The following is a 13,126-nucleotide window of genomic DNA, read 5'->3' as shown; positions in this document are numbered from 1 at the left end:
GGTCCTTATTAGTATGATATGCATCATATACCTTGTTCAGCGCTTCGCATACTTCATTAAAGGCTTCTGCATGGATAACCTTCACCATGCTCTTTCTTTCCATACCTTGTTGTTCCAACTGGAGAGGTCATTCGTGCAATTACCTCACCCACACCTACTTATTGACTGCATCCCTTAACGTGAATTCTGTGTGCATCCACGCAAGTTTTTTAAGACATGCATGTATCCATCTGGATAGGTGCGCGTGCAGAGCATTCCATCCGGAAATATTGTCAGTTAATCGCATCTGAGGCTTCCCAAAATGCATGAACATCATTCTCCTGCATTCGTGCCAGTCCTCAAAGTGTCCTTGGTGTGTACCCCATAACCTTGTGGGCGTAGCGTGCAGTACCCATGTCAAAGCCTTGAAACATTGTTGTTCCAACACCTCCCTTTCAAATCTGTTTAAGAAAGAATCTACCTCACTTAACCCGTCAAAAGTAAGCAGATCCCTTACTTTAGTTGATACGCAATGCAACAATCAATCATCGTGTTGCAGTTCAGCTTGGTTACCTCATGTAACTGGTTCTGCCATCGCTCTATCTCTTCGTCTGAATTCGACGTACAGGATATTTCGCACTCCCATGAGATTCACCCATCGGTGATGGGATTTGCCCAGTCTTTCTCTCGTGCAGTTATCTTGTAGATGCAATCCAAGTTGTCTTTGCTTTCATCATCGCACACTGGCTACATGTAGCGCAATCCTTATGAAGGGTCCAAAGTTACTACTACATGCAGGGACTTTTTCTCAGAAATCATCTTGCACTTCTTCAAGTTTATCAGCTCGTTCATGTCAGTGGCCCAATCAATTCCTAATAGCGTAGAGTAGGGATTTCTATCATTAACAATCTATATGACTTCGAAGTCTTCTAGCGTGATCTCTCCTTCAATATCCACTATGATTCCCTGCAATATCCCCATAGGTATTTTCTTTTGCTAGTCCGCCATCCGCAGCTGGATGGGAGACCATTGCAGCATAGGCCTCCCCATGTGCTTTCATGTCTGCTTCTACAGAACTTCGCATCTAATCCTAGGTCCAGAATCACTTGTTCCATCTCATATTCTCCAATTTGCATAGTCAATAGCATTTCCCTTTCCATCCTCATCGTGTGATTTCCAATATTCTAGACTACATGCAGTTCCCTTGGTGCGGTCCCAGTGCATCGATTAATGAGTTCCTGCAATCCTTTTACACCCTTGCTATCGCGCAGCAGCTTCATGCATGTTTCTAGGAACATCGTGAGCATCGATGGGACCATTTTCAGCTCTATTCTATCTTTGCTTTTGAAAGTGGAGGCATTAGTGAAGCTCTTCCTAGATTCCATGAAGGTTTCCTTAGCACGCTCCAAATCAAATTTTGTTTCTTTCATCGGAGCCTTGCGAACCCAAGTACTATCTTCAGGCTACTTGCCTTTATCATCCCATGTCATAATTCCACTTCAGAGCACAATGTTCACATTAGGGTCTTCCTCACACGGCTCAAACCTCATCATCTGCAGGTTTTGAGTCAGGGGAGGTTGGAGCGCTCCCTTGTCGCGCAACCTAGCTATCAGTGTGGGACAGTCCTCTGTCTCGTGGTCAAACAATGTACAATATAAACATGATGTCTACGTTGGATTTGTACAATCATGGGCATAATGTCTTGGCCCTCTGCAATTGTAACATATCATTTGTCCACGACCTCTACCAGGTCCTCCACCTTGGCCTCATCTGCGCCCCTGAAATTCGATTTGCGCCATCCCTGCATTCTGGTCAAGGGGTCGCATTTTATTCTAAACTCTATAGGTGGGAGTCCTATCCATCATCATCTCATAGCTTCTACAGGTGCGCTCATCGTGTCCTACTGACCTACAAAAATTACAGAACAATTACTGCAAATTCTGCGTGTACTTCTACAACAAATGAGAGTTGTTTGTAATATGCTTTCCTCCTATTTGACAAATTGCGCACCACAAAGCAGGCGTCGCGCTAGTTTCTGCTTGTCAGATCTTAACAGAATCGGCTCTCCTCCTATGAGGTAATTCACGAACACTGGGCAGTGGTCCTTGTCATGTCCCTGACCCTTACATTTAACACACCATACCTCTTCGCACACCTCTGGGCAAGCTGTCCTGTCCTATTTCAGACTTTGCATCTCAAGGCATAGGTTTTTCAGCTGAGCGCGGATCTGCTGAACTCCCAAGTTAGGATCCTATATCAGGGTTTCATGCAGGCTCATTGCGATCTCCAAGGCCTCTGCCTGAGTCGTTAGCCTCTGTTGTGACAACATGTTCCTTAAATGCAGCATTAGAGATGCTACAAACCATTTGTGATGTTGTCCATCCGTCAAAGTCATATTGGCTTCGTGAATTGTGCACTTCAGTATCTGATTTAACTCCCAAGGAGTCTCACCTGGCAACATTGTGATCTCCTTGAACCCGATGATCGGCTGCGCCTCTGAATTTGGCCTACTAAATTCTTTGTTCAGCACAATTTGGATATCCGCGACCCCTACAGTCGAATTGTCATTAGAATACTTGATATACCAGGTCAGCACGCGATCCTGTAGAGCACTGACTAGCATTGCTTTCTTTATATTATCATCTATAACTCCCTGCACTTCCCATGCAGCCATTATCATGAACCAAAACTAGTTTGGATCTTCATTTCCTATTCCCTTGAATACGGGCAACTTTATTGCGCTTGCCATATCGACTCACGATGGTGGCAGAGGTGGTATGGGTGAAGATGGGGGTGAAGGCGGTGACACTAGTGGTGGTGTGGGTGGGGGTGGTATGCATGGAATCCTCTACCTTATCAAATTGATCACACTTCTTGGTGAGACCTTCGCGAGCTCTCCCTCGCCCCCTCACGGAGATGAAATCAAGGGACTAGTTTCAAGTTCTGTACTTCCTTCGTTTCTATAAATTCTTCCACTTCGTGTAGCCCCAAACGTCAATGTATTTGCATAATCCACTTTTCACACAGTACCACTTTAATCCAAATGTTCAGTACTTAGTGTACTTACCTTGTGGTCCTTTGAGGAAGCAGCGTTCTACCTCGCTATAGCTGACTGAAGTATCTACCGCGAAATCAGTGATCAATCCTCTTATAATTCAATCAAGCCAGTGATAAACAACGCGCACGATCTTATCCTTCGATGCTTCCAATCTACGCACCAACTCTGGGGTCCACACAATAGAATTATCAAGTTTCCACCTTCCTTGGCTATCTTCTAGCTTCGCTATCCACTCATAACACTCATTAGGGAAAGATGCGAAGAAAAATTCGTGGATCTCTATGTACAAGTAGAAGTCTAACCACTTTTCCTTTGATAGTCATGGATTCCTATTCTCCTTCGCTGCGAACTCGTGAATTCTTCTGCCAAACCAACCTTCAATTTCATTCTTAGTTGGATTCTAGTGATATGACATCAGACATCTCTATGCAAATCCCGGTCCCAGCAACGGAACCATTTGTTGGCTTGTTGGGACCTGACCTAGGTTCAGAGATAATTAGCCAAACAAATCCCAGTACAACTGGCCCTTTCAGCTACAGCCTGCGAAGCGCGGGTTGAGGTCTCACCCGAAGTAGTATGGGGGGGTGTTGGAACCAAGTTTCCGCACCCTTGAGATGTCTGAGGGGTTGATTTGGTCCAACTGTGAGTCCCTTCGCATAGGTTACATTGCACCCTTCCCTGGTCTTCACACCCTGGTATATTTTCCTTCGCATAGCCCTAACCAAAGGCTGTGGGGCTTTTGTGCTGCTAGAGTAGCAATCTGCACTATTTCCCAAAGTCACACCCAAGATCTTACTTATCTTCTTATAACCATTAGTTATCTTCATGTAAACAGATCCCTTATATTATATTTACTTATTTAGCACATTCATATGAGTTCGTGCAGTAAATAAACAGTAAACTTGCTATTCATACCCAATAATACATAAAACAGGAAAAGATACATAGAAATATGGTAAAACTTCTCTTTTATTAATTCTTCCCACGGTTACCGACTTGACCTACCCTGCGCACTTAGCTGCAGGGGTCCGTGCACTCAGCTACAAACTACTAGACCTCTGTGCACTCAGTTGCAGAGCCTTCTACTACTCTACGACCCAGAGATACAACTTACACTTCAACTTAATACTTCTTATATTCCTCCATCCTCTTATTAGATTCCTTTATTTTCTACACTTAGAGCCTCGCTCTATTTATACAATCCATGGTCCGCGGACCATGGGTGGATCTTTCAAACTGACATTACATTACAAAAATAAGGGCGGACAACCTTATGAATCTATTACAACTTCCCACCTCGTGCCCATAATTCGCGGAGTGTTTACAATGAACTTAGTCAAAACTTAGGCTTTAAGCCCCAAAACATGCCTTGGGGGGGATTCCACGCCCAACACCATCTGGCAGGCTTCATCCAGAACATGTACTGTCGGCCTGTTTTGCGACACAACGTCTTCGCACTGCAAGATCAACTGCTCCATGTTGATCTTCTACTCGCTCATCACCTGCAATGCACGGCTCTCCCTAGCCCGCAGTTCTACAGTAATCCCATCGTGTAGAACATAGAGCGTCTCCCGCAGGAATACAGCCATGTTGATCCCTATCCCTTTTAGTACACTAACCCTAGGCCGGTCAGCCTCATTTGCCGTAACCAATTCCCCTTTTGGCAGCACTATTATGTTGGTTGTCTGAGCGCATAGCATTTGCTCGACTGCAGCTGTCCCTACTATGAGGCTGGTCTAAAGAGTATCAACCTGAGGAGTGCACACCTGCAACTCTTGAATCTGCGCTCGAAGGGCCCCCAACTCAATTTTATTCTCCTCCGCAAAGTTTTGGAGGGCCTCTTTGATGACATCGTGCATTGTCTCACCTATGTCGTGCATATCACCCTCAGTAAGGGTGATCGAGCCGATCGCCAGCTTGGACTCTTTCACCTTCTTGCGCAGCCTTGTCTGTTTGCTTAGGTGTTGGTGCTTCAATTGTGTGGACATTGTTTGTGGGTCCACACCGCCCTCCTCTTCCTCTACTTCCATCACTTTCTCCTGCCCATGCGAACAAAAATTTTGGCCCTCGCGCTCCTTCTCTGTTGCCTCCTGTGTTGCTACTACTGTGACCTTTTTTTATTCTGCTATTGTCTGCGTAGTGTCCCATGCCTCTTGTGCTTTTGATGTTGCTTCTTCTTGTCTTCTCTTTTCTGCCAACTATGCCATGTGTAGTTTGGCCTCCTCCTTCTTCCTTTGCGTAGCAGACTTCTCCACTACAGCAATGTCTGGGGTGTGCCACTCTAGTGGCCATGTCTCTAGTACATCGAAAATCACATCATCAGTGGCTATGAAGGGTAACTCTCTCCATTTCTTGGTCAAGCCCTTGCACGCTCTAAGATATATGTGGTGAAAGTCCGCTTTAAATTCTGAAAACCTTTGCTAGCTGTTGTAGACAGTGGGTGATAATCGCAACTTGTGGTTAATCCCCATTCTGATGTTCATCTCCATGAACACCCAAAATATCTTGCTGTCGCGGATCCAGTCTACGTCTTTCGTGGCCCATAGTGAAGCTTACTTCGTGGCCTCCAAAAGATCCCTTGCAATCATGGGGAATTGATTGTCCTTTAGCAATTCCCCTACCACCAGCACTATGGATAGCAGAAGCCATGCATAGTGGAACGTTTTTCATTATTCCTGTGCCTCACGAAAATTCTCCAGGAATTCTTTTCACAAGAATTTAGACCAGTTAAATTGGACCCCTTCTATGCACTTTTTAGCAAGTGCCACCACCTGTGTGGGTACATCGTCCCTGCGACACTTCTGCATGACCTTACCCACCAGTATCTAAGTCGCCACCCTGACTTCTTTGTTGTTGATACTGGAAATCTTGTAGCCCCTTTTCTTCTTCTCTAACTTGTATTTCTTCTTCATGGCCTCCGTGATGGCCAAATCGCTGCTCTTCCCCTCTGAGATGTCTGCAAGGTCCTCTCCTTTACACAGAAGCCGGGTAATGCGATGGATTAAGTGGTCCGTGATGGGGATGAGCTCCTCTAGCAAAAAACACCCACCATACACCAGGCATAGCAGTTGCCTGATGACGAAGATCGTCACTGGGGTGCGGTGGTAGTGCAGCACCCATAGTAGATTTAATAACCTTGCCTTTTCAACTCCGTGTAACCACTTCCATGGCTCCAATTCTATAACTCCCACCACAGTGTTCGTCTTGGGTTTCATGAGCTGTGCAGTCTCTAGGTGTGGGAATTTCTCGTGGTCAGCGAGATCCCAATCTTCAAACTTCAAGCTCAGCACCCATCTATTATAGACATATTTTGGCACTGCAACCCTAAACTCATATGTCCATAAACTAATGACTCCTCAAGTCCCTAAAAGTGTTGCTTCATGCCCAATAGGATCATGGTCAACTAATTACATCATTTCCCAGAAGTTCCACCTGAAAAACTACTCAGAACTGGCCAAAACTGGACCATACAGGTTGCTCCATGGACAAGGTGCGATGCATACTAACTGCCTAATTGGCCAAGTGCGGTGCATACTAAAATGGTCTTCTGTGGGGTACGATGAGCGAGAATAGAAAAATGGCAGAGACAGTTTGCAAGGTGGATGGTCAGGGAATCTTCTAGAAACTTCTCCTGTGACACTTGCCTCTCTAAATTTTCCCAGGGATGAGTAAGAGATCATGAAATCTCCAAATGGAACCAAGAACTATCGGTGGAATGACACTAATTAAAAACCCAGAGCTAACTCACACCCTTGCAAGACATATATAAATGGATCCCTCATCTGAGAGATCTTGAGGCTGGAATTTTGTATTTTGTAAGGAAGTGTTGTTGGTTTGTTGGTGAGAAGAGACATTGCATTGTTGGGTGATTTTCTTGTTCATGAGGTGAAGAGGGCTTCTACAACTAGGAGGATGATGCTGGATCAGACAGTTGGGTTGTAATCCTCTCTTACATTACTATTAATAAAGTTCTTTGAGTTTTCCTCCATATGATCTTGTATTTGTGAATCTTATTGTTTATGAATGCAATTGTATGGTCAATGTGTTTCTGATTCCACATTGTTTATGATGTTTTAGATAGAGATGCTTTGATAGTTTGCTGTTACTTTGACTCTACAGGTACTCTTTGAAGCGGGACAAGCTGGAGATGAGTGGAAAATTATATCAAGGAAAGGAGAAATCAAGCTAGGATCAAAGCGAGAGATCCAGGTTGGTCCTCTATTCTTCTCGTCCATCTATCACACTTAAAGGAACTCTTGAAAAGCTTTCATTGTTTGTTTCTAAGATAGCTACTCATCTTAGTGGGACTAACAGTTTGAATCGACACTAGTTTTCCCTGAAACAAAATGGCAACTCCACTAGGGAACGAATAGTTTGATTTTTTTGTTTATTGTTTGCTTTATAAACTACAGACAGAGCCTGAAGTTAAGCCAGCTAGCCTTCGAAACGCCTTTGCTATGCAATTGCGAAGTAGATAAACGCTGCTTCAATCAATCTCTGGGTTGGTTTATGAACTGAACAACTAACTTACAAAGCATCCTAAGTGCCCTTATGGTAGCTTAGAACCTCATCAGATCCTACCCTTATGCTTTGTGTTTACTGTCCATCATTACTCAGCCTAAATCACTAAACTTAGCTGCAAGTTCTGAGCAAAAACCAAGCTCAGTTTCGCTCACTTGCTCATCACACTGTCTGTAACTATGCAACCTGGATGCATTGCACCTCTCGTGTGTTTCAAGTGAGATGAATCCCTATTTCCCTATGTTGTAGGTGCAATGATTGAGTAAACTGTGTTTTCTTCTCTGAAATTTGGTTTTTCATTCTGTTTTTAGCTTTATTCAATAATTTGGTTGTTCATGATCAGTACCTTCTTGCTGTAACCATCTTCCTTCACATTATTTCAGCCTCCATCAGTTAGGAATTGTAAATGTTTTTGTGTATTTGTCAATCATTTGCAATCTTCCTTTGTCAAAAGTATCCTAATCGAACTGTCCTCTTTGATGCAAGTGTCGTAATTGTCATTCTAAATCAAAAGAAGAGTGTCATAAAGTCTTCCTCTTCTAGATAGTTCATTATACTTGATTTTGAAATTATTAGTATTTCAAGTGTCGAAAACAGTTTTAAATTCAAAATAAAAAAGTATCGTCTTAGTTTTCCTTTCATTTTGAAAAAAGATAATTGCTAGTATTGTTGCTTTGAAAGAAAATAGTTCAGATCTGTACTTAGCATTCTTTTTTTCATTCACGCATTAAGAAGGCGGAAAAAAAACATGCATGTGCATCTTCATTTTGACTGCTTGCAAAATTTGGTTTAGGAAAGTGCATTTAATGTGTGCTCTATGCTCTCTGCTGAAAGAAAAATCATTATCTTCTTTCCTTTGTAGCTAGGATTTTCATTGCTAAAATAACATAAACGATTGTTTATCATTTTAGATTGCATATTTAGGAATTTCACATCTACATCACGTGGGGAACCTTGAAAGACAAACTTCTAAGCAAAATCAACCATAAAATAAACCTCAATGAACATAAAAACGCTTTGGAATCTAATGCAACACATCTAGAAGTCTAGGCTAGAGACATGTTCCGGCATCATAAAACCTGGTAACTATCATTTTCATCGTAGGTTGGGTGATTCCTCCTCTTTGATACGACAAGTGCCAATATGGATTTGTGCTCCCTGTACCATCGTGTATATATTTGGAGACCACAATAGGCTATTATCCTTTATCCTTAGGAAGTCGTGTCTGCCGCCCTATCGATCGTAATGCACTTAATACAACATTTGGGAAGATTAACTATCGTACATAAGTCCTTGGTAATTTCTCTATCATTTATCACCAAGGTGTATTTCGCAGTTTTATGATCAATTTGGTAAACCATCTATCTAGACTTCCAGAGCAATCACTTTCGTTCCTTTTCGACTCCTTAAAAGAAAAGGTCCATCTGAGCACTTGTCACTTCAGGCTCATTAAAAATTGAAGGTGACTAGAGTCACCTTAGCTTTTTCTCGACTCTTAAAAATTGAAAAAGCAAGTTACGTCAAAGTGTCTTAAAATTCATTTAAATCAGAATAACATTTTTCCCTTTAGTTTTTGAGTTGATCAAGTAATCCGCAATCGTGGAAAAAAGTCAATCAAAACCCTGTCGTTCATAGAGACTAGCGAGTCAACCGTCTTTGACCCCGGAAACGAAACCATCCTAGGCAAAAATTCTCATTTAACTGAGTCCAATTCACCTGATTGATTTGAAACTTGCGTTTCAACATCGTCACAGACTACAATTACTCCAATTATCCCTGGTACAACTGCCTTTACAAAAGTTCTGCAGTTACAAGAGGACATTAGAACTGATCCTAGTGTAATGGTAGACACCTCTATTCCTGAAGCAGCTCCAACTAGGACTGATCAAGAAACTGAAGTTCACTTACCTGAACATATGGAATTTGAATTCCAGAATTCAGAAGGTGTCACCCCTCCAGTATCCATTACTGCAAAAGCTACACTTTCTTCGGCTCCAAAAATATTTTATGGACCTTACGGTCTACCTCTTCCACCTAGATTGATTACTATAGAAGAGATAGTAGAGGATCTTCCACCCAGTACTCTAGTGCAATTTGGAATTGGTATTCACTTATATCCTTCTACTACAGAAGTTAGTTCTTTTTCATCGAAAGTTCCTGTCGAATTTCTAAGAAATCTTTTGGATAAACTAAACATGTCTAAACAACCATTAACATCTAGGACTATGTCAACAGACACAGCGACAACAGAACTTCCTGCTGCCATTCCTACAATGATTTCTGGTATACCATCTGTCCCGACAAGTTATCAACAACAAGCCGGAGTCCAATCAGGGACTATTTCGACGACATGGTCAGTTCCTATTTCCTCATCCAAATTCTCATCTGGTATTTCTTATGTTGAAACTCAACAAGTTGATCCAATGTGTCTTCAAAGGCCAATCTATCCTTTAAGTACTGAATTTCCACCATATGGGGGGCAGTATGCCTTTTCATTGTTCCCTCTTGGAGAACAACCATATGAGAGTTTACAACAAAGTTCGGGTCAAACTGGAATTACATCCAGTGGTTGGGTACCAATACTTCCTCAACAACCAAGTGTTGTATATTAAATGCAACCAGTCCATCCTGTGTCAAATATTCCCACTACACCTACAATTATGACATCGCAAGTACAAGTGCTACCTGTTGTATGTCAACCTCAAGTTTCTCAGGTTGCAATACAACAACCTCTCGTCTCACCGATTCAATCACAACCTCAGGTTAGTGCCTCCTTATCTAGAGCGAATCAGGCTCAAACAGGTACTATGACTCTACATCTTGGTCAATCATCCAGTGTTGGACAACAGCAAATGGTCCAACAACCATGGTTGGTTCAATACCAACAACCGCAATTCCAGCAATCATACCAAGGACCTAAACAACAAGTCTTTGTAAGTAATGGGCGATCGCATTTCCAAAGTGGTTATCAACAACCATACTATAATGTTTATGCCCATCAACCTTATCAAAGTTACTAGCATCAAATACATTATGCTGGTATGCAAAGACCTACTGCTCAGGCGATTCCATCTTATCCTGGGTATGCTTCGCCTAACCTGAATCAACAGTTTCCCTTTGTAGCAACTCTAGAATTACCATATCTAAATCAGCTGACAAATGATCCAATTGCTTATGCCCCTTGGTGGCCTATGATTCCTCATAAACTTCCCTCTGATATTCCTAAATTCAATGGAAATCTGGGTGAAGATCCGTCGAATCATGTGATGACTTTCCATTTGTGGTGTTCATCCAACACCCTGAATGATGATTCGATTAGGCTTTGCCTTTTCCAGCGAACGTTAACAGGTCCGGCAGCTAAATGGTATATAGAATTTCCTAGAGCTTCATTTGACAACTTTAGTACCCTTTCCACTACCTTTTTAACCCATTTTCAATTACCCATAAGGTACGAAACAGGGAAAGAACTCCTTACCAACTTTAAACAGATGACAGCTACTCATATATCTAATCATATTCATGAGTGGCGGTGTCGTTGAAGAACGGTGAAGATGTACGTTCCTGATTAGCTTTTAGCTAAATGGTTTATAAAGTCATTTTTACCCTCTATTACATAGGATGTGGCTAAGGGGGGAGTTGTTATAGAAGAGCAAGTAATTTCTCATGTGCAATATTTAGACTTGATCTACACTCAATCTGGCACGCTCTACGACAAATTTCCTGACGCTCCTAGACCAGAATTTTTCGTTCCTCCTCCTCCTAAATGAAATAAAGACTCTCATGCTGATGATGGCATGATAGGTACGACAAGCACAAAAGTTGCAAAGGCTACATCTAAGAAAGCCCATACGGTTTCTAGTCAAAAATCATATGAGGAACCTCTCGCCTCGGAGGTCAATGCCGTGTCAATCGACAAAGGAAAAAATGCTAAGAAATTAGGAGGCAAGAAGAAAGGGACAAACAAAAAGAAGAAACAGGAGGATTCGACTCATGAGAAACCTTCTGGAAACCCTACTGGAAGGAAGAAACCTAATCAGCCATGTTTCATATATGATGAGGACCATTACACAAAAGATTGTCCACATCAAATTGAAGTCAAGAAGTTTTTCAAAAAGACTTCAAATACCTCAGCGGCATTGACTGATTCGTTTTCAAATCAAGAAACTAAGCTAGTTGCTAACGATCGTGCTTCCCCATCCCAAGTTCTTATGCTATCCATCTCAAAATAGCAAAATGACACTTTGATATCTACAAGGAATAAGGATTATGGACATCCACAATCATCGAACGGCAAGGCTACCGATCAACCAAGCAGTTCGACAACAACTTCTTCGAAAGTTGTTCCACCAATCATTCCTGAATTAACAATAAAACTGCCTAAGGGAGTAGTACATAAATCGACATTTAATCCTCGTGCTCGAGTAGCACAGAATTATAATATAGTGGAGGATCTAGCCCAATCGCCATCTACCATGTCGAAACTTGAAGTACTACAAAATTATCCATCCCAAAAACAAGCTTTGTTATCAGTAATAGCTGGGATTGATCTAGCAGATTCCAATCTAGTGGCCTTTAATCATAAAGGATATGAACCTCAATTACCAGCACAACTCGCTTTCCTCATACAGGTAAAAGCCCTCAACAAAACTATTCACTGAACAATAATTGATGAGGTAGAATCTACTTGTATTATGTCAATGAGTTGCTGGAAAAATTTAGGCTCTCCACCCTTGTCACGATCATCAACGACATTGAAAGCATTCGATGGAAGAAAATACACGCCATATGGGATATTAAGTAACTTTCAAATCGAACTGGGGGGCAAGACAGTAGAAATTGAAATCAAGGTCATTGATCGAAACCTTGACTACAACATCCTACTGGGCAGGCCCTGCATTTATGTTATGGTTGTTGTTGTGTCAACATATTTTAGAAATATTGCATTCCCCTTTCAAGGCGGAATCACAATCATTGACCAACTCACCTTCCTCCCCAACAGTTCTCAAGTTACCGGAAGCATTCCATTGATCCATGGAAGCTCTCAATCGCTTCAAAATATCGAAGTAGGTCTCCTAAAAGACCCTTCATTAATGGGCACTTTTTCCCTTCTGCCTCCGAGTAATCTAGCAGAAGTGGCCACAGTGGAAACCTATCACATGATATCTTCTACATCGTCAAAGATTAAGAAGAATCCTGAACATTTTGTTAGCATGGATCATCGCTAGGTGTTGCCCCCAAGCCCCATAGAATTGTTGTAGCAATCAATATTCTAGGCATGGGCGACAAACCCAAATCAATGCTCAGCAAGTGTTTGGATAGATAGGTCTCTAGAGTATGGTACCTCTTCTGATCCTTGGTCGCATGTACATTCTACAGATGAAGGAATCATTCAGTCAATGATGATAGAAGAAACACCATGGGATGATCACCACCATCGTTCCCGACCTCAAGATAACAACGAGGATTACACTAACGACCTTAATCATCCTTCAGAATACGGTGGATTCAGAGTGAAATCTCTCCAATATTGAAGACACTATTTCCATTAATATCTCGACCAAACCAGAT

This window comes from Pinus tabuliformis, chromosome 4_2, assembly GCF_031772625.1.
Source record: "Pinus tabuliformis cultivar Carrire ecotype Pingquan chromosome 4_2, CPIR1, whole genome shotgun sequence".
NCBI classification, from domain to species: domain Eukaryota; kingdom Viridiplantae; phylum Streptophyta; class Pinopsida; order Pinales; family Pinaceae; genus Pinus; species Pinus tabuliformis.
The sequence above is the reverse complement of the archived record's forward strand: the minus strand, read 5'-3'. Positions refer to the sequence as shown.